The sequence below is a fragment of the Bufo gargarizans genome, chromosome 3 (genome assembly GCF_014858855.1).
Source record: "Bufo gargarizans isolate SCDJY-AF-19 chromosome 3, ASM1485885v1, whole genome shotgun sequence".
In the NCBI taxonomy this organism is placed as follows: Eukaryota; Metazoa; Chordata; class Amphibia; order Anura; family Bufonidae; genus Bufo; species Bufo gargarizans.
The window spans coordinates 257,990,663-258,011,214 of NC_058082.1; positions in this window are offsets into that span (position 1 = coordinate 257,990,663).

A 20,552-nucleotide genomic window follows, 5' to 3' on the forward strand; every position below is an offset into this window, starting at 1 on the left:
GCTTGCATGGCCCCATCAGTATTGGCTTGTGATTTGGTATCCAAAAGCAGGAGTGGGTACAAAACATAGAAGACATGCAAATATTCCATTCAGGTGTCATCTCTGTTTTGGATCCACTCCTGTTTTTTTTGGCATTAGCAATACTGATGAATTACTGACCACGAGTGAAGGCGGATGCTCCATATGATCAGTTTTTGGGGGTTATTGTTCTGACGGATCAGAGGAAGGTCAAAATAATCAGTGACGTCAGCACAAACTTACTGCTGACAACCTCTCCACTCTGTCGGGGGGCTCTACTTGTATAAACGTTTATTAGAACAGGATCTGTAGACATTTATGTGGAATCAGCTGACGACGGTGTAAAAGGAGTGTGCTTCTTCTTGGCGCTAACATTGACCTGTAAGGCTGAGTTCATACTTGAGTTATTTGGTCAGTTTTGGCCCCATGACTGCCCAAATAAGTGAAGTGTGCAATGATTCTAAGAGCGACGCCTGTCCTCTGCATGTCATACTGACTCACAGTATTGTTTCACTACCACAGCAGACTCCCTATGTGTGTTACTGCAAGGCACAGTGTTCTACACCACTATAAAGGCTCTCTGTAGCCAGGAATCAGCAGTTTTTTTAAGCGATTAGCCGGGAATAAATTTGAATCGAACCAAATTGTTTGAAAAAAATCGGCGAACCAGTCGAATCGACTTTGTGGAAAATTCGCTCATCTCTAGTCACTACCCCTTGTTGAGCTGGAAAACCAAAACTGGTGCAGACAGTACAAGGTAATTAGAAGGACCCTAGAACTCTCCTAGAAGTGCCAGCTGTTATAGCATACTTAGCTATGCAGTACAAATGCATATTCATTTAGCTATACTAGCAAATACATATGTGACAGTATATTGTAAAGATCAATAACAAAAATCCAATCATTAAAAACAATAAAAAATGAGAGGGGGGGGGGAGTGGGAATGGAGAAATGCAATTTTTTTTCAATAGATACATTTTATTAAATATAAGTTTAAAGATATGAATAGTAAAGATATATTTGGTATTCACATAACAGCCGTTATATAGCTATGTTGGACAAAATATAAAGACGTTAATTGTCTGGGAAGAAAAATAAATATGCCTTTGGGTGCTGGAGGCTAAAACTGGCTGAATCTTTAAAGGGGTTTTCCGGGAGTATAACATTGATGTCGAATAGGTCATCAATATCAGATCGGTAGGGGTCCGACTACGGAGAACCCTGCTGAGAAGCTGATTGAAAGGGCAGTGGTGCAACTCGTCTCTGTACGTTTGTAAGTGACTGTGCCTAGTACTGCATTTCATTTAAGTGAATGATGCTGGGCTGAAAAAACATGTACAGCCAATACTAAATGTACAGAGCTGGTCCGAGTAGACAATGAAGGGAATGGGCTACTGGAGCACTACAGTCTCTTTAGCCAGATTCTTGGTGGAAGTGCCAGGAGTAGACCCCAATAGATCTGATATACGTGGCCTAGCATAAGTTACATAAGAAAGGTCTGCACTCTGCACATACAGTAAAAATCATTTGGGTTGCAAACCTCATGTTTCTTGTATCCATGAATTTCACCCATTACCACAACAGCTTTCAAAATAGGCATCATCATTTAGATTTTTGATCATGTAAAGGTGGAATCCAAGACAGGAGAGCAATCACAGGCCAAAGCAGATCTCCTAAGTCGTGGTCTAAGACACTAATTTAGTGTGTTGTGATATACATAGCACACTATACCACTTTTTCATGGTGCTGTAACACTAAACAGGTTTGCAAGTCTTCAAACATGGCCCAGGGCATCGGACAGCAAAGAAAGGAAAAATAATATTCAAGACATTGAAATATTGTGGGAGAATTATGGAAATATGCGCGTAGAAAATAGTCAAAGGGAGCCCGTCATCATGAAATTCCACTGTTAAACCAGGCACAATGCCGTGTAGGGCTATCTCAGTAACCCACTGCCTCATTCTGGAGAAAAGGTACTTTTAATCCACAAGAAAATGATTTACAACCCAGAGGACAGGCTCAAGACACTCTGTGCACCCTTGCTCCTCCTGTTTCCTCTGCCAGCTCCAAACTATTGATTATCAGGGCCAATTCCTTTATAGTCATCTTGCCCGGTTCTGTACATCAAGATGGTGAGGGAGGGGTTGGCAGAGGAAGCAGGAGTAAGAGTGCACAGAGTGGCTTGCTCCTCACTTGGTGCACATAACTGCTCATTTGCTTATAGAATAAAAGCACTTTTCCTCCAGAATGAAGAAATGGCTCACTAAGCGAAAGGTGTCATTACATTTAGCTGAGCTGGTCCTACAAGTCATCATGCCAAGTTTAACTTGGTAATTGCTGTATCCTGTATCCTGTATCCTGTTACTGTGTTTATTATTACAAGGCCTGACAATGAGAACTGGAATTTGACTGGATGCCATTAGTAGCTCCACCACTTTCTCTTGCATTCGTTTTGATAAATCAATCATAATATTATAGGGGTTGTCCAGTTTTATAGTGTTGATGACCTATCCTTATGATAAGTCATCAATATGAGATTATCGGGGGTCCGACCGTTACCACCGCTGATCAGCTGTTTGAAGGGGCTGTGGTGCTCTGAAGAGCGCTACACCCTCTTCAATGTTTGCCTGCACACTGGCTCCCTTGTAGCGACAGCTAAAAATCAGTTCCATTCATTTGAATGGGGTTGTTTTGGCGGCAAGCACATAGACCTCTGAAGCCCCATTGAGGTGAATGGAACTGATTTTCAGCTACATACATTTCTGCAGCAAAATATTCCATGTGTGAAGGTGTCCTAATACTTTCTCCTCTTGTATGATTCACACTTGATTTTGGCTTCAAAAACAACATCAAAATTCCTGATCAAAAGCAGCACGTTTGACAGCTTCCTCAGTGTTCAGTACAACCTACAAAATCTAATAGTGTGTAACAACTGTGTGACAACTAATCTAAAAAAACTGAGAATCTTCCAGAATAACATAGACAATGGAATTTGACAAGTGAATTATAATTAATATAATCCCCTAATAATGGAAAAACAGAAAATGAGGCGCTACCAATTACTTTATTTATCCATACGGCATTTCAGACATGCACCCATCAATCATGTAGAATTAATGTTCCACACATCAGCAACATCACAATCAGGTAACAAAGGGAGGAATTTATCATTGCAGGTGCATTTGAGGTTAGTCTTTAGACTGGAGACTGTGCACCGAGGGTCGGACTGGCCCCCCAGAGTACCAGAGGATCCTCCGGTAGGCCCAAGCTCTGACATTAATGGACCCCTAATAAAACAGGGCCCTAGAGGTCCTATATACACAGACAGTGGTCCCTCTGACTTTAGTCAGACCCTGTGTGCACCTGCTCTAAATTTATGAAAACGGTGCACACTAATAATATATTTGCCAATGTGGTTAAGCCTACTTCAGTAAAATTATGCCTGGAGGATGCCTGGTGTGGAATTGCGACTTTTTAATAAGTCGCACTTCATAAACTTGATGTGATCTACTCAGAAATTCTCAATAAAATCAAAGGTAGTCAGACGCACAAGTTTGTGTGACCACCAACTGGGGTGCCCACAGTCGAGTAGTATCACCCCACTACTCTAAAAAGTATAATAGCAATCAATAGAAGACTGGGCACACCTCAATATATTAAGCCACTAAATTTAATCAATTAAAACAGTTCAAAATACTAACATTAGAATAACAATCAAACGATATCTGTAAAATTTGTAATAAATATTGGCATTAGAATAACACTCAAAAAGCAGTATCTGTAAATTCGTAATAAATATTGTGACAGTGTAAACCTATCAGTGCCCTGAGGATCCTGGTGGGTAGCAGATAAATTAATAAATCAGCTGAATATATGCGCAATGGCCCAGCCGATCTACAAAATTTCAAAGACACTCAGTCACTAATAGTGAAAACGGGATCCTAAACAATAGCAGCACAGCATCAGACACAAGGCAACAAATAGCAAGGTAACTGTGAGTTCATATCCCTTGTATGCAGGGTAGTCGTAAGTCTGTAGCGCTAGCAAGCGGCTTTGTACCACCTTGATAGCGCCTGCAGTGAGGATGTCATTTGCAACACCCGGCCAGCACAACACTCGGAAAACAGTTCAAAAAGCAGTTTAAAAAGCAGTTTCTATGAACTTCATTAATTATAGTAACAGTGCAGTCCTGTTGTTGCACTAAAAACGCCAATAATTCTAATAAGTAGCGGAAAGATTTACACGCCAGCAAGATACTCAGTCATTCATAATAAAAACAATGTCCTAAAAAAATAGCAGCACAGTATCGGACAGAAGGCAACAGATAGTAAAATAACTGTAAGTTCCTATCGCTGATTGGCAAGGTGATTATAAGTCCATATCGCTAGCAAGCGACTTTGTACCACCCTGATAGCGCCTGCAGTGAAGGTATAGAATGTAACAACCGACTAACAAACAGCGGCGTCCCGCTGCATGTATATCCCAGCGGTGTCCCGCTGACAGTGGCTGTGTGGTATATTCAGTAACACCGACCTGAGGTCGGAACGGTCTTACCCTCTTGGAGTAACCCCAGCCGTCATGCGATGTTCGAGTAGAGTTTTGCTTTTCCTCCGCCAAGGTCTCATTTGCCGCGTCGTGGGTCTGTACACGTGAGTCCGCCGGTTTGGCTTCAGACCCAATTCAGTGAGGCTTTCCACGCGGACTTTCAACAAATGGTCGGCAGAGGTCTTGATCCTTTATGTAGTGCATTACTTCTTGGAGAGATGGGGGGGTCTGACCAGACGCGTTTCGGGGTTGGAGTATCCCCTTCTCCACTGAAGAAGGGGATACTCCAACCCCGAAACGCGTCTGGTCAGACCCCCCATCTCTCCAAGAAGTAGTGCACTACATAAAGGATCAAGACCTCTGCTGACCATTTGTTGAAAGTCCGCGTGGAAAGCCTCACTGAATTGGGTCCGAAGCCAAACCGGCGGACTCACGTGTACAGATCCACGACGCGGCAAATGAGACCTTGGCGGAGGAAAAGGAAAACTCCACTCAAACATCGCATGATGGCTGGGGTTACTCCAAGCGGGTAAGACCGTTCCGACCTCAGGTCGGTGTTACTGAATATACCACACAGCCACTGTCAGCGGGACACCGCTGGGATATACATGCAGCGGGACGCCGCTGTTTGTTAGTCGGTTGTTACATTCTATACCTTCACTGCAGGCGCTATCAGGGTGGTACAAAGTCGCTTGCTAGCGATATGGACTTATAATCACCTTGCCAATCAGCGATAGGAACTTACAGTTATTTTACTATCTGTTGCCTTCTGTCCGATACTGTGCTGCTATTTTTTTAGGACATTGTTTTTATTATGAATGACTGAGTATCTTGCTGGCGTGTAAATCTTTCCGCTACTTATTAGAATTATTGGCGTTTTTAGTGCAACAACAGGACTGCACTGTTACTATAATTAATGAAGTTCATAGAAACTGCTTTTTAAACTGCTTTTTGAACTGTTTTCCGAGTGTTGTGCTGGCCGGGTGTTGCAAATGACATCCTCACTGCAGGCGCTATCAAGGTGGTACAAAGCCGCTTGCTAGCGCTACGGACTTACAACTACCCTGCATACAAGGGATATGAACTCACAGTTACCTTGCTATTTGTTGCCTTGTGTCTGATGCTGTGCTGCTATTGTTTAGGATCCCGTTTTCACTATTAGTGACTGAGTGTCTTTGAAATTTTGTAGATCGGCTGGGCCATTGCGCATATATTCAGCTGATTTATTAATTTATCTGCTACCCACCAGGATCCTCAGCGCACTGATAGGTTTACACTGTCACAATATTTATTACGAATTTACAGATACTGCTTTTTGAGTGTTATTCTAATGCCAATATTTATTACGAATTTTACAGATATCGTTTGATTGTTATTCTAATGTTAGTATTTTGAACTGTTTTAATTGATTAAATTTAGTGGCTTAATATCTTGAGGTGTGCCCAGTCTTCTATTGATTGCTGTTATACTCTGAAATTCTGTTCCACTTTTCACTCCAAATCAGTAGGTGCGCAGTGTTCAAAAATTTAGCAAACTTGACTCCTACTTAGACATTTTTGAAGCTTGAATTCTGGCGTGCAGGGATTGATACCCCCTATACTGTTTGGGGTCCAGCTATTAGTTCCAGTGCTATTAGCAGATTATTTGTTTCACTTTCAGCATCCAGTATGTAGCTAAAATACATTATGGGTGCAATCATATTTTTGACAAGAGCACATAAGCCTCATAACCTTCCACATGTATTCTACACTAGCCCGGAACCTGTTTCATGGTGTGACATTCCATTTGGAAATGTTTCTCAGTGTGAGTCTATCACATCCCTCTCATCTCTCTCTGTGTCACCAATCTCATTTGTCAGGGTCAAAGTAACAGTGTGAGGAATTATTAAGGTGTCCAGCAGCAAAGGGTTAAGAAACTGATAATCACGTCTGCTGCTTGGCAGCCCGTATTAGGCGGCCATCCCAAGCCAAGAGCAGGGGATAAAGCTCATGAACCAAAACTGAATACCTGCTCATTTGTGATCATCTGTGGCGTATGATATATTGGCCTGAATTTCATCTGGATTACATTATTCGCATCTCTTAGAATTACCTACCTGTACATCCATTATGCAAGGGAAATCTCTAGGTTTAGAGAGTTAAATGGCTGAGGGCTCTTCACGCTGCCTGAGTGGTCTAGTGTTGCATAAATGCGCTGATCAGTCAAGATGAGAGAGGGCAGGAGAAAGAAATGAAAAAGAAAATGTGTTTGTAGTGGCTGCACCTGCTACAGACGGAAAACAAATCTGAATAACCTTGGAGCCTGGTCGCTTGTCATTAAATTCGATTCCTACCTTTTCAGTATCAATTCAAGAGCTAATATGGTTGCTGCAATAAATTGTATAGTTAAAGCTATAATGGCCTTTTGTGCAAACAGTGACCCTCATTTACTCTCCTCTTCCTACAAAGTGTAGCTTCTCCGTCGCATCTAATTCCATTCAGTAACGGCTATCCTGTCATGTATACGCTGCTCACATTAATGACATTATTGTAAGACTACGCATATACAGTATATGAGTTGCCAAATATAGTACACATCGTCTCAGGATGCAGAATGTTTGCACATTGCTTAGGCTTATTGACTACATTAGAATGAATTTATTGTCATAAAATACATGTTACCCTCAGTGAAAGAAAGATCTTCTATAAGCAATGAAGACATTATGATGCTGTTCTCTTGGGCTTATCATTTGTTCATGCTTTGCTGTAGGATTGTGTTAAAAAAGGACAGTAAAATTCCATCGTACCTTGAGGACAATCAAGATTTCAAATTTGTATAATTTTGAAGATGACTGGATGCATTAAATAATACCCAGACTGATGCCGGGACCTGAATGTAAGAGGAGGCCTACAGTCATGTGAAAAAATTAGGACACCCTTTGAAAGCATGTGGTTTTTTGTAACATTTTTAATAAAAGGTTATTTCATCTCCGTTTCAACAATACAGAGAGATTAAAGTAATCCAACTAAACAAAGAAAACTGAAGAAAAGTCTTTTCAAGATCTTCTGTAAATGTCATTCTACAAAAATGCCTATTCTAACTGAGGAAAAAGATAGGACACCCTCACATGTATTCCCTCTTAAATTGGCTCAGATCTCACACAGGTATATCACACCAGGTGCACATAATTAGTAGATCGTTACTCTGCATGTTGAATGAGGCTTGCCCTATTTAAACCTCAGACATTTAGTTTGGTGTGCTCCTGACTGTTGAAGTGAGAGTGAGCACCATGGTGAGAGCAAAAGAGCTGTCAGAGGACTTCAGAAAAAAGATTGTAGCAGCCTATGAGTCTGGGAAGGGATTTAAAAAGATCTCAAAAGATTTTGAAATCAGCCATTCCACTGTCCGGAAGATAGTCTACAAGTGGAGGGCTTTCAAAACAACTGCCAACATGCCCAGGACTGGTCGCCCCAGCAAGTTCACCCCAAGAGCAGACCGCAAGATGCTAAAAGAGGTCTCCAAAAACCCTAAAGTGTCATCTCGAGAACTACAGCAGGCTCTGGCTACTGTTGATATAGAAGTACATGCCTCTACAATCAGAAAGAGACTGTACAAGTTTAACTTGCATGGGAGGTGTGCAAGGAGGAAACCTTTGCTTTCCAAGAGAAACATCGAGGCCAGACTGAAATTTGCCAGAGATAAAGTTGACAAAGACCAGGACTTCTGGAATAATGTTCTTTGGACAGATGAGTCCAAAATTGAATTATTTGGACACAACAGCAGAGGACATGTTTGGCGTAAACCAAACACAGCATTCCAAGAAAAGAACCTCATACCAACTGTGAAGCATGGAGGTGGAAGTGTCATGGTTTGGGGCTGCTTTGCTGCAGCAGGACCTGGTCAGCTCACCATCATAGAATCCACGATGAATTCTACTGTGTATCAGAAGGTGCTTGAAGAACATGTGAGACCATCAGTTAGAAAATTAAAGCTGAAGCGGAACTGGACCATGCAACATGACAATGACCCAAAACATACTAGTAAATCAACCAAAGATTGGCTGAAAAAGAAGAAATGGAGAGTCCTGGAATGGCCAAGTCAAAGTCCAGATTTGAATCCCATTGAGATGCTGTGGGGTGACTTGAAAAGGGCTGTACGTGCAAGAAACCCCTCAAACATCTCACAGCTGAAAAAGTTCTGCATTGAGGAGTGGGGTAAAATTTCCTCAGACCGATGTCGAAGACTGGTAGATGGCTACAAGAACCGTCTCACTGCAGTTATTTCAGCCAAAGGAGGTAACACTCGCTATTAGGGGCAAGGGTGTCCTATCTTTTTCCTCAGTTAGAATAGGCATTTTTGTAGAATGACATTTACAGAAGATCTTGAAAAGACTTTTCTTCAGTTTTCTTTGTTTAGTTGGATTACTTTAATCTCTCTGTATTGTTGAAACGGAGATGAAATAACCTTTTATTAAAATCGTTAGAAAAAACCACATGCTTTCAAAGGGTGTCCTAATTTTTTCACATGACTGTATAGCTTGGTCCCAGGTTGCAATTTTTTTTCTCTCTTTTTCTTTTCATCCATTCTCTTGGGAGGATCACCTTAGTGGCTAAAATCATACATTTTGGCAAGCTTGTCTTAGAAGATGTAAAGTCTAGTTGAAGGATCGACCAAATTACCAGATTGTCTGTCAGAGGCAGATTGATGAGAAAATGTCATTGATTTGGGATTCAATCTCTCGCCAAAATGGTTGGATTCTGATACAAGACCACCAGAGATAAGTCATGGTGCCTTTGTCTGCTCCACATCGCCAAAATTTATTGTGAGGGAGTAAGGCCCCTTTCATACGAGCGTCGGTTAGGTCCGGATGCGTTCAGGGTGCGTTCAGTGATAATTTGCGCGATTTTGCTTACATGTGGCGTCCGTTTTGTATGCGAGTGCATTGCGTTATTACATTTTTCCCATGCGGATTGCATGCATTTTTAACGCGTGTGAAAAAAAAACTGATCCATTCTCTAGATTCACATGTTACTGCCAACACATATAAATACCCCAGCATGCATTGGTTTTTTGGACAGCTCTATTTGTTTGGGGAGTTTTTGTCTTTTGGTTGGTGTGTGTGTTTGGTTATTGGCTTTCCCTTTGCAGGATGTCCACTTTCACCGTGTCATCCACTGACCATGTGTTTCTGCACTGGCTGGTCTTCCGCTGTTTTGGAGAGCAGCCAGAAACGATAGATGAGGTACCGCTGAGGAAGCGGATGCGGTTGCATCCTATTATTTTGCAGCGGACCAGCAAAGGGCAATTTGTTGGTTTGTACTCTGACCTCCGTGCGCACCCTGTGAAGTTCTTTAATTATTGCCGCATGTCAGTGGCTACATTTGATCGGCTTTTGGGGGACTTGAGGCCTGCCTTGACTTTCCAGGACACCAACATGCTGCGGAGTGCGTCACCTGAAGAACGTCTCATTATAACTTTAAGGTAGGACTATATTATCAGACTCATACATGAATGACCCACTGTTTGCCAATACATAGAGAACTTTACCGCCTTCTATTTATAAGTACAGTGGTCCCTCAAGTTACAATATTAACTGGCCCCAGGATGGCAATTGTATGTTGAAACCATTGTAAGTTGAGTAATCTGTTCCAAAGCCCCAAAATGTCATCCAAGATGAGAAAAAATGATTTCAAGAAAAATAAGCAGATAACTAAGGCAGATAAAACAATTCCTTACATATAACAGTCAGGAATAGCTGGTAACTAGCAACAAATAAAGCTATTTTACCAAAGAAGTGACCTTGATTGGTTGGATCTGAGTCTGAAGCATTGTATGTTGGGTCTAGTTTCAACTTACGTTGGGTCAGAAAAGATCATTGTATGTTGAAAATATTGTATCCTGAGGCCATTGTATCTTGAGGGATCACTGTACGTAATAGTAGTACACATGTATTGTATATATTACAGTATATTATAAGTAACAAAGTGTGTGCTTTTGGGCCGGCCACTTTGTATAAAATCACTTGGTGTTATACCAAGTCATTTATTAGTCACACCAGAATCAAGTTCTGCGGGGGTTAACCTTTATAATCCAGGCTGTAATGATGGTAATGGTCTGGAAGTTGATGTAGCTAAATGGGTTTCCTTACTTTAAAGTATACATCAATATGAAGTATTCAGTCCAAATCTTGGAATATGGCCTAATGTTATTTCAACTTGCAAGATACATTGCCATTAAATAGTGTAATGTATTAGATTAAAAACGTGATATTTTGTGTATTAATATATATATATATTTTTTTTTTCATTTCAGATATCTGGCGACTGGCAATTCGTTTTCTTCTTTACATTTGGAGTTTAGAATAGGGACCTCCACAATTGCTGGCGTGGTACGGGCTACATGTGCCACCATTTGGTTGAGACTGAAAGCTTCTGTGTTGCCACATCCAACCAGGCAGCAGTGGCTTGATATAGCCCAGGGCTTCCAGGAGAGGGCGCAATTCCCAAATTGTATTGGTGCTCTTGATGGGAAGCACATATGTGTTAAGAAGCCACCGAACTCAGGGTCACGATACTATAATTATAAACAGTTTTTCTCTGTAGTTTTGTTGGCCTTGGCTGACACAAACTACAGGTTTATAATTGTAGATATTGGGTCCTATGGAAGTACTGCAGATGCTTGCATCTTCAAGGTTTCCAGAAAGGGTCGACGGCTTCAGTCCAACCAACTGGACATACCACAGCCAGCAAACATTACTGACTCCTCTGGCCCACCATCGCCTTATGTGGTTGTAGGGGATGAGAGTTTTTCCCTTTTTACAAACCTCATGCGTCCCTTTCCTAGGCGAGGTTTGATGCAAAGAGGCACACTTTTAATTATCGGTTAAGTAGGGCCAGAAGGTTTGTGGAGTGTGCCTTTGGTATTTTTTTTAGTAAATGGCCTCATTATGATGTACCACAAAACTATCATTACATGTGACATGGCACATAACTCCATCTGTATTGTGTTTACTTTTGTGTGCTTAAAGGACATTATATTGTAGAAAACATGTTATGTATATATGGGTATGAATATTAAAAATATGTAGCATAAAGTTTTGAAATTGTAAGATAACAACATTTATAATAGTCTGTCTAAGTGATCTAGAAAACAATCTACAAAACAAGTATATATATATATATATATATATATATATATATATAGTTAAGTGTATTTGGGTAAGATTACTGTATAGTATCTTACTATACAGCATATCTTACTATACAGTATACTTACAGTACTATACTATAGTACTATACAATACTATAATATACAGTATACTATTATTAATGTGGTGTATGTGTTGGTGATGCATAAATATAAATATGCAATGTATATAATAAAGAAAACTAAATATAAACAGGGTAAATAAAACTCTGTTTATTATAAAATAAACATATTAGTCATATCTACTGTAGCAAACTCACCTTTTTGCCAGAGTTTGCCATGAGCTTTTGGAGGGGGCTGCGTGCTCGCCTCTTGCCCTGGGATTATGGTCCCTTAAGTTATTGGGTCTTAAGGCACTTGGGACAGAGCCCTCTGTCCCTGGATTGCATCCTCTGCCTTACTTGCTTGGATGAAGCACATGGTGAGAACAATAGATAGCGGCCATTTTAGCTCACAGACACTGTTCTGACTTTTCAACACGGTGCTATCTTGCCTGTATTTGGTGCACAGAGACATCATTCAGTAGTTTGAAACTTCCAAACAGGGGACACATTTATTAGTGACTATTTTCGGTATAACTTGTATATTTTCAGTGTAACTGTATCTTCCAAACTACTGAACGGATGTGGGTGAATTTTGGATATGTGGTTCACCCAGATCCCCCGGTTCCGAGGATATATTGGTTATGGGGTTTTTGCATGTTTTGGGGTTCCTGTGATATGTTTTATAAAACTGTATTTCTCTGCCTTTGATGATTATATTCGCCAGTGTGTTCAATAATCATCACCGGCAGAGGGGAGGATTTTGTGTGGGTGTGTTTCTATTGTCCCATTGTGTGTTTAAATGGTGATGTCTGTCCTGTTGTCTCCACATGTGTATGTATGTGTATGTATTGTTAGAAAACAAGAAGTGGAGAACTGACATAAAGAAAATGGAGTAGGAAACAACAGCCAGGTCTCTCTGTCCTGGGTGACATAACCTGGCCTTTACTATAAAGGAGAGTTCTGTCTGACCTTTACCATGTGCCTGGAGTCAGACCCCCATCAATCTGAGGATAGGTCATCAATATCAAGAAACCAGCAAACTCCTTTAAGAAAAAAAATGGAAAGGATTCATTAAAAGATGTGTCGAGCACTCCTCCTGATTACACCATGGTTTTATAATTAAAATGAAAAAGAGGAAGAAAATATATACCTGAAAATGTATGTCAATGTATTTGACCCCAGTATCCTCCTCACATTCACAGCATATTAATATGTGGGCAGCTGTTTGGCAGGATCAGCACCTTCAAAAGTTAGTGTTGGCTTTTGTTTTTCTTTCACTGACTGTAGGATCTGTAAGGGCTAAGGGCTCATGGACACGGTGTTGTGTATGCAGTGCCTTTACTGCAGTGGTCAGAGGATGCATGGTTTCTTAGTATGTGGTACAGGCTCTGTATGCACAGATATATTAGTATATAAGAAATAACCCAAAACATATGTAGCGCAAGTGAACATGTCACCATGTATTGATTGATTTGGTATTGAATTCCACAGAAAAATATGTTTTTTATGTGAAATTGGAAGCATATGGATGTACAGCACAGACTAAATACATCTCTACAATACAAAATCGTAATACATCCATGTGTATGTGCAGTGGCCAGGTTAGGAGTGGTCCCAGTGCTCTGGCTCCCAGTGTGCTTCTTTACTGGAGGAACTCAAGTTCAAAACAATACAGGCAAGGCACTGAGCTGTCTTCTCCAGTCTCCTCCCTGGCAGAAGATGATTCTGTGCTGAGGAAAAGCCTGAGCAGGCTGTCCCTCGCTCTCACACACAGAAGACTGGTCCCCTGGCTAGTGGCCCACGGTTTGATCAATCCTACAGCTGGCCCTCTGGTCAAAGGGCTGGTAACCCAGGGTCTGTGGCAGAGTATCCCTGTCTAAGCATCGTCTTCTGGTCACTTGTGCAGTCTGACAGTCTCTTGTACTAAACAATGGTCCCTATTTGCAGACTGGCAGAGTATCTCCTAGTAAACACTAGTCCCTAGCTACAGACAGCTATGGGCTTTGACTGCTCTCCTTTTATATAGTTTCTTACTGAACTAGAACATTGGGAGGGGTGGAGTGGAGAAGCACAGCCTAAAAAGAAACAATGTAGCAACTTCAGTCTGTTATGAAAACGGCAAAAATGTTTTATGTGAAATTGTAGGCATATGAATGTACAGCACAGACTAAATACAAGTACAGAAAAACAAGTATTCAGACATATACAACAGAGCTAAACCAGACGGTCAGTGTGCCTGCCTTTCCCTCCAAAAATGAATAGTCCCTTATAGTAACAACTCATATTTCCAAATCTCTCAGTATTAGCTGGCTGTGCATTAACCCTTTTCACAGTGCAGTACAGATATAGTGAAATAACAGTGCAAATGAGTACAATGTATTACAATATACATATAAAATGCAGTTCAACAATATAAAACAGTATAAATGTAAACAACAGCACAAATCATAGTGCAAGTTAACCCTTAAAAGTGCACTAAAGTTGCACTGAGTTGATGGATTTACCTAGTAGCAATAAGGACAAATGTCAATAAACGTCCATAGTCCAAAGCACCCTTGATTCAGGGCACTACATCTAAGCTCTTAGGGCCCCTTCACAAGAGCCAATTATCAGGAATAACAGTCATTTGAAAGCTTATTGGCCCCTGTAAAGGTATTGCAGATCAGTCAATAAAGTAGCAAAATGCTGCTACCAAAATCATTGTGTCTGTGCAGCAGATCGTGCTGTGTAAACAGCAATCTGCTGGCTAAAAACAAGGAATATGCTTGAGGATATGCAATCGCAGTAGCAATGCATGCTAACCCTATACCTGCATGTAAATGGTGCTGTCACCTCTGCTGACAGTCAGGCAATTATTGGGAATGAAAGGTTCATTCCTGGTAATTGCCTGCAGTTGGCCCATGTAAAGGGACCTTTAGAAAATGAGCTTTCAATCTGTTTTGTATGTATGAACTAAATATAAATTAAAAAGTGTATAGTTTATACTGTAATACTTATTATAATACATTACATTGAATGTGGTGCCTTTAAAAGGGAATCTGTCACCAGTTTTATGGTGTCCTAACTAAGACCAACATAAACTTTTGACAGGTCCCCTTACCAAATTGCTGGGCCAGCCGTTTTGCGAAAATTGAACAGCTCCAGGGCATGCGATGAGTCCTGAATATTCATGAACTCCTGATTATCTCTGCCCCTCTGTTACTAATACCATTGGTAAAAAAACAATGTCAATCAGAGGCAGGTGGGCTGAATATCAGGACTCGTTGGCATGTGCTGGAGCTGTTAGAACCTTGCAGCATAAAACTTGATATGTGGGTTTTATGCTTGCTGTGTTTTTTTATATTGGATAGCCAGCCCTGTGCTGTCAGCGACTGATAAACCCATAATATATAAAAACACCATGAGACCATAAATAGTCATTTAAAGCAGATGTCGCATACATATAGTGCTATCGAAAATGTACAGCAGAAATAAATGTGTATGTGCAAACAGTCATTCTTGTTCTTGTCCTATTACAAAAGTTATTAGTACAAAGTGCAAGAGAGATATTAGCTTTTCATCTGTCTACACACTACAGTGGATAAACTGAAAGGCAAAGAGCAGTGGTAGAGAAAGCAAGCTGCATGTGGCCCTGGGGCCATATTTTACATTCCTGCATTATAGATCAAGCTGAATGCACTAGTAAATATAAGAAAGGCTGGATTAACAGTACATAAATTCATTTTGACTGAATAATTATTATAGAGGATATAAGGCAGTGGGTAGTAACTCTAAAAGCACATTACAGGTGCAAGTGGTTGCATGAATTGTTCGTAATTCATCTGGAACAGGGTTATGTTATTTAATGTGGATTCTAATATATGTGCCGGATGGGCATCTCCTTACACAAAGCTGGGGTGTATTACTTTAGGCTGAATGCCTTGTGAGTACATGACTGTTCTTGTTTCCAAATCTTAGCACAAGGGCTATAATCTTAGCAGGCAGGGAAAGGCGGGTGGGTGCTGAGCTGTCGTCTGCTTTTACTGGTGCCTAAATAAAAATCTATAAATTGGACTGTAAGTGTACAACTAGACCCTAGGATGGAAGATACAACATCAATGAGAATAACATAAAGTGCAAATATCACTGGAAAAACCATCAATTAATATACCACATGAAAGAAAGAAATGCAAGAAATTGTCTGAAAACGCATTGTCATGTAGTTTGATTTTTACTGACTTTAAACAAGATTTATTTCTTTCATATGTCTAGAGAACATTGAAATGAGCTATAAAGTGAAGAAGATACAGTGCCGTCATTTGCGTATTTGTCTATAATCAGGTTAGAAGGTTATGAGCCAGTTTATTCAACATTCAGCTATTGCAGTTCTTTTTTAATAATACTTAATGGTGTCAAAAGCATAAACTGAGAATAGAAGTAGTCACACAGAACAGTAGTATATGCAAAGATCACAGAGAGGTTATTTTGCATCCCACAGAAAGGCTAGGATTCAGTATTAGGCCCCATGGACATGGCTGTGTTATAGCTCAATAATGTATGGAGTTGGGAGAGGTCCTAGTCAAGCACATATAGTCTCTACTGTAATTTCATATGCCTCCTTTTTTCCATTAGGAATATTTTGTGTTGGATTCTGTACAAATTAAATGGCAAAAAATTGTGACATGTTCCTTCCATGCCGTGTGTACAAAGCTTTACTCCACTGATAGCATTGAAAAGCACATGGAGAAAAAAAGGGTATTTGATTAACTATGGGGGCCAAAAAATGGGGGGAAAGCGGCAGTTAATGTTGATCGAGCACCAAAGTGCTCGGGTGTTCTGGCCGAACACATCGGGATGCTCGGGTGCTCTACTGAGCTCTAGTGATGAGCGGCGGGGGCAATATTCAAATTCGTGATATTTCATGAATATTTGGGAGAATATTCGCCATATATTAACGAATTCGAGAATTCGTTATCTCCAGTCATTATTTTCTTTATTGAGGAAACCGGCAATTGAAAAATTTGCATTATGAAAATTTGCTTTACGAAAATTTGCAATCTACACTACTCCTAAAGTCAAAGATATTGCAGCCTTCTCTTTGGCCCACAAGCTAGAAGCAGGGAGGGATCATGTGTACTGATTTAAAAAAAATCTTGAATATTCGAAATTACGAATATATCACTATATTCTAAATATTCACGACTTCTCGAAGTGCGCAATAAAAGTTCGCAAATTTAAATATTCGCGATCAACACTACCAAGCACCCGAGTGTAATGGAAGTCAAAGGGAGAACCCAAGCATTACACCAGTCACACCCCTGCTCTGAAGACCGGTTCATAGGAAAAGGACAGAAATTGATAGAAACACCACCGAAATGGTTCGGGAACAGCATGTGGAGGATGTCTGGATGCATCTTCGACTCCCAGGTCACTGCTGGGAACCATTTTGTCCGAGTAGTACGCCACTTTTACAGACTGACAATAATACACACAAAACCTAAGATAAAATCAATTTTAGAGGAAAAATTGTTAGGAAACATTCTTTCCTGTATATTTACTTGTATATAAAGTGCAAGTGCTGCCAAAAATTACAAGGAAGAGGCAATCCGATACAACCTGTATATCACATAAAGGAGGGCCTCATTCACAGTGTGGTACAATTGTTCATGTAGTGGGACTCCTACACTCATAAAGCCTATGCACTAAGGGAAAGGGCTGCCAAAAATTATATGAAACCGGGACTCCAATACACTCTTTGTTACACATAAAGGAGGGAATTATACACAGCCTTGAAAAATTATGATTGATGGCCTGCTGGTGACCCTTAAAAATATTTTGACCAAGGGCCTGCTAATCTGACCATCAATAACATTATGGGCGAGGGCCTGCTGCCGCTTTGGTGACTCTAGATAACCTGGGGCCAATTGCACGTCCCTGTGACGGCGACGATCCATTCGGATATCTGCAATATCAACTTTCAATGTTATTTTCAGCGTCAACCATGGTGACCACGGGTAATGGGGAATCAGGGTTTGATTCCGGAGAGGGAGCCTGAGAAACGGCTATGGTTACCACATCCAAGCAAGGCAGCATGCGTGCAAATTACCTATTAGGTATACTTAGGTGCGGGCCTTTAGGTGAGCTGACCCTGTAAAAGATTTTAGTGCGTGCCTGCTGGTGAGCTGACCCTGTAAAACATTATATGCGAGGGCCTGCTGGTGAGCTGACCCTCTAAAAAATTATATGAGATGGCCTGCTGGTGAGCTGATCCTGTAAAAGATTGTAGGTAAGGGCCTGCTGGTGACCTGACCCTGTAAAAGATTTTAGGTGATTGCCTGCTGGTAAGCTGACCCTCTAAAAGGTTGTAGGTGAGGGCCTGCAGGTGAGCTGACCTTCTAAAACATTATATGCATGGGCCTTCAGGTGAGCTGACCCTGTAAACGATTGTAGGTGAAGGCCTGCTGCTGAGCTGACACTCTACAAAAATTATATGCGAGGGCCTGCTGGTGAGCTGACCCTGTAAAAGATTTATGGTGCGGGCCTGCAGGTGAGCTGATCCTGTAAAAGATTGTAGGTGAGAGCCTGCTGGTGAGCTGACCCTGTAAAAGATTGTAGGTGAAGGCCTGCTGGTGAGCTGACCTTGTAAACATTATATGCGCGGGCCTGCTGGTTAGCTGACCATCTAAAAAATTATATGCGAGGGCCTGCTGGTGAGCTGACCCTATAAAACAATTATATGTGATGGCCTGCTGGTGAGCTGACCCTGTAAAACATTATATGCGAGGGCCTGCTGGTGAGCTGACCCTGTAAAACATTATATGCGAGGGCCTGCTGGTGAGCTGACCCTGTAAAACATTGTAGGTGAGGGCTTGCTGGTAAAACATTATATGCAAAGGGCATATATGCGAGAGCATTATATGTGACAAATAAGCATGTTGATATGATGGAAGAGGAGAAGGAGGATGAGAAAAGGAAGATTCAACCATATATCCTTGTTTGTGGTGGAAGGGGTGCATGGGAATACAGTGTATTTAGTACATTATAAACAACACATTTAAAGGGAACCTGTCACCTCCCAAAACTATCCTAAGCCGCCAGCAGTGTGTTTCTGACAATGCCTAATATGCGTATAACGCGTGGGTCGCGGGAAAGACAGCTTAACATGAAGTCAGCTATGTGTGCCGGAGTACCAACAGGGAAGACTTTGCTGTTGTCATCAGGAGGATCAGTCTCAATCTCCTCATCCTCTTCCTCCTCTTCTGCCCACCCACGCAGAACAGGTGGAATTTAATTTCAATGGGTACTACCCTCTGTAGGGGATGCAACCGTCTCCTGCTCCTCCTCCTCTTCATCGTCCAATTCGCGCTGAGAAGATGAACTGAGGGTGGTCTGGCTATCACCCTGTTTAATGTCTTCCTCCATTTTCACCTCTTCCACATGCAAAGCGTTGTCCTTAATTGTGAGCAGCGAGCATTTGAGTATACACAGAGGTGGGATGGTTATGCTGATAATAGCGTTATCGCCGCTCACCATCTGTGTTAATTCCTCAAAGTTTCTTAAATCTTCACAGAGGTCAGACATCCATGCCCACTCCTCGCTTGTGAATAGCGGAAGCTGACTGGAAAAGAGACGATCATGTTGCAGCTGGTATTCCACTACTGCCCTCTGCTGCTCACAAAGCCTGTTTAACATGTGGAACATAGAGTTCCGGCGCGTGCTCACATCGCACAACTGTCGGTAAGCTGGCTACTTCAAGCGCTGCTGCAGCGTTGACAGACCGGCTGAAGCTGGAGGCGGCGCACCTTCACCAGTAGCTCAGGCAAATTGGGGTAGGTTTTGAGAAACCGCTGAACCACTAAGTTTAAGACGTGGGCTATCAAGTAACCAAGTCAGAGGGCACACCACATAATCTACGGAGTGCAAAGGGCGGTAGAAGAGAACATGAAGCAATATGGACCCAAGAGAGAGTCACCAGAACCACCTTATAAATGCACATCCGACAATAGATTAGTATCAAAAATGTATAAAGTTTATTAGACACACCAACAGACACATTAAAAAATTGTATACAATTAAAACAAAGTGCGGTATGCAATGAATAATATATAACCAGCATATACAGGTCCACTGAATTGCCCCACCATGGGCCAAAATATTATACACCAGCATATGAATTCAAAGTAAAATATGAAGCAAATGTAACATAAGGTAAGACCTCAGGAAATGCAGACAGACCTAAATGGGGTCACAATGAAAGAGCCAAACCTACATGAGCCGCTGGTTCAATCAGAGGCTGATAGGATCTGATTGGGGGTCTGAACTGAGTCTGATAGGGACTGGGTGGTCTGATCTGAGTGGGACTGGGAGAGTCTGGGGGGTGCGATCTGAAATGGGAGTAGGGCAGGGGGTGTCCAATTAGAGGCTGATAGGATCTGGTCATACCCCCAGCCCCCATCAGATTCATATCAGCCCCCATTAAACCCCCAAGCCCCCATCAGACTCAGATCAGATCCCCAATCAGATCCTATCAGCCTCATCATCCACCTCATTAAACAGTAATTGCCGTCCCCCCCATCATCTTCTTGTGATTGTGGATGCTCAAGAGTATGGGAATCAGAGCACAAAATCTGTCCCTTTTCAAGCGTGCTTGGTGAGAGGGCCAAATCAAGGAATGGCGCTGAAAAGAGCTCCTCGGAATATCTGAGAGTGGGATCACTTGTTTGCCCAGACTCTTCATGGTGGGAGAAAGGAGGATCAGGGTGAGGATTGGGTTGAGCAAAC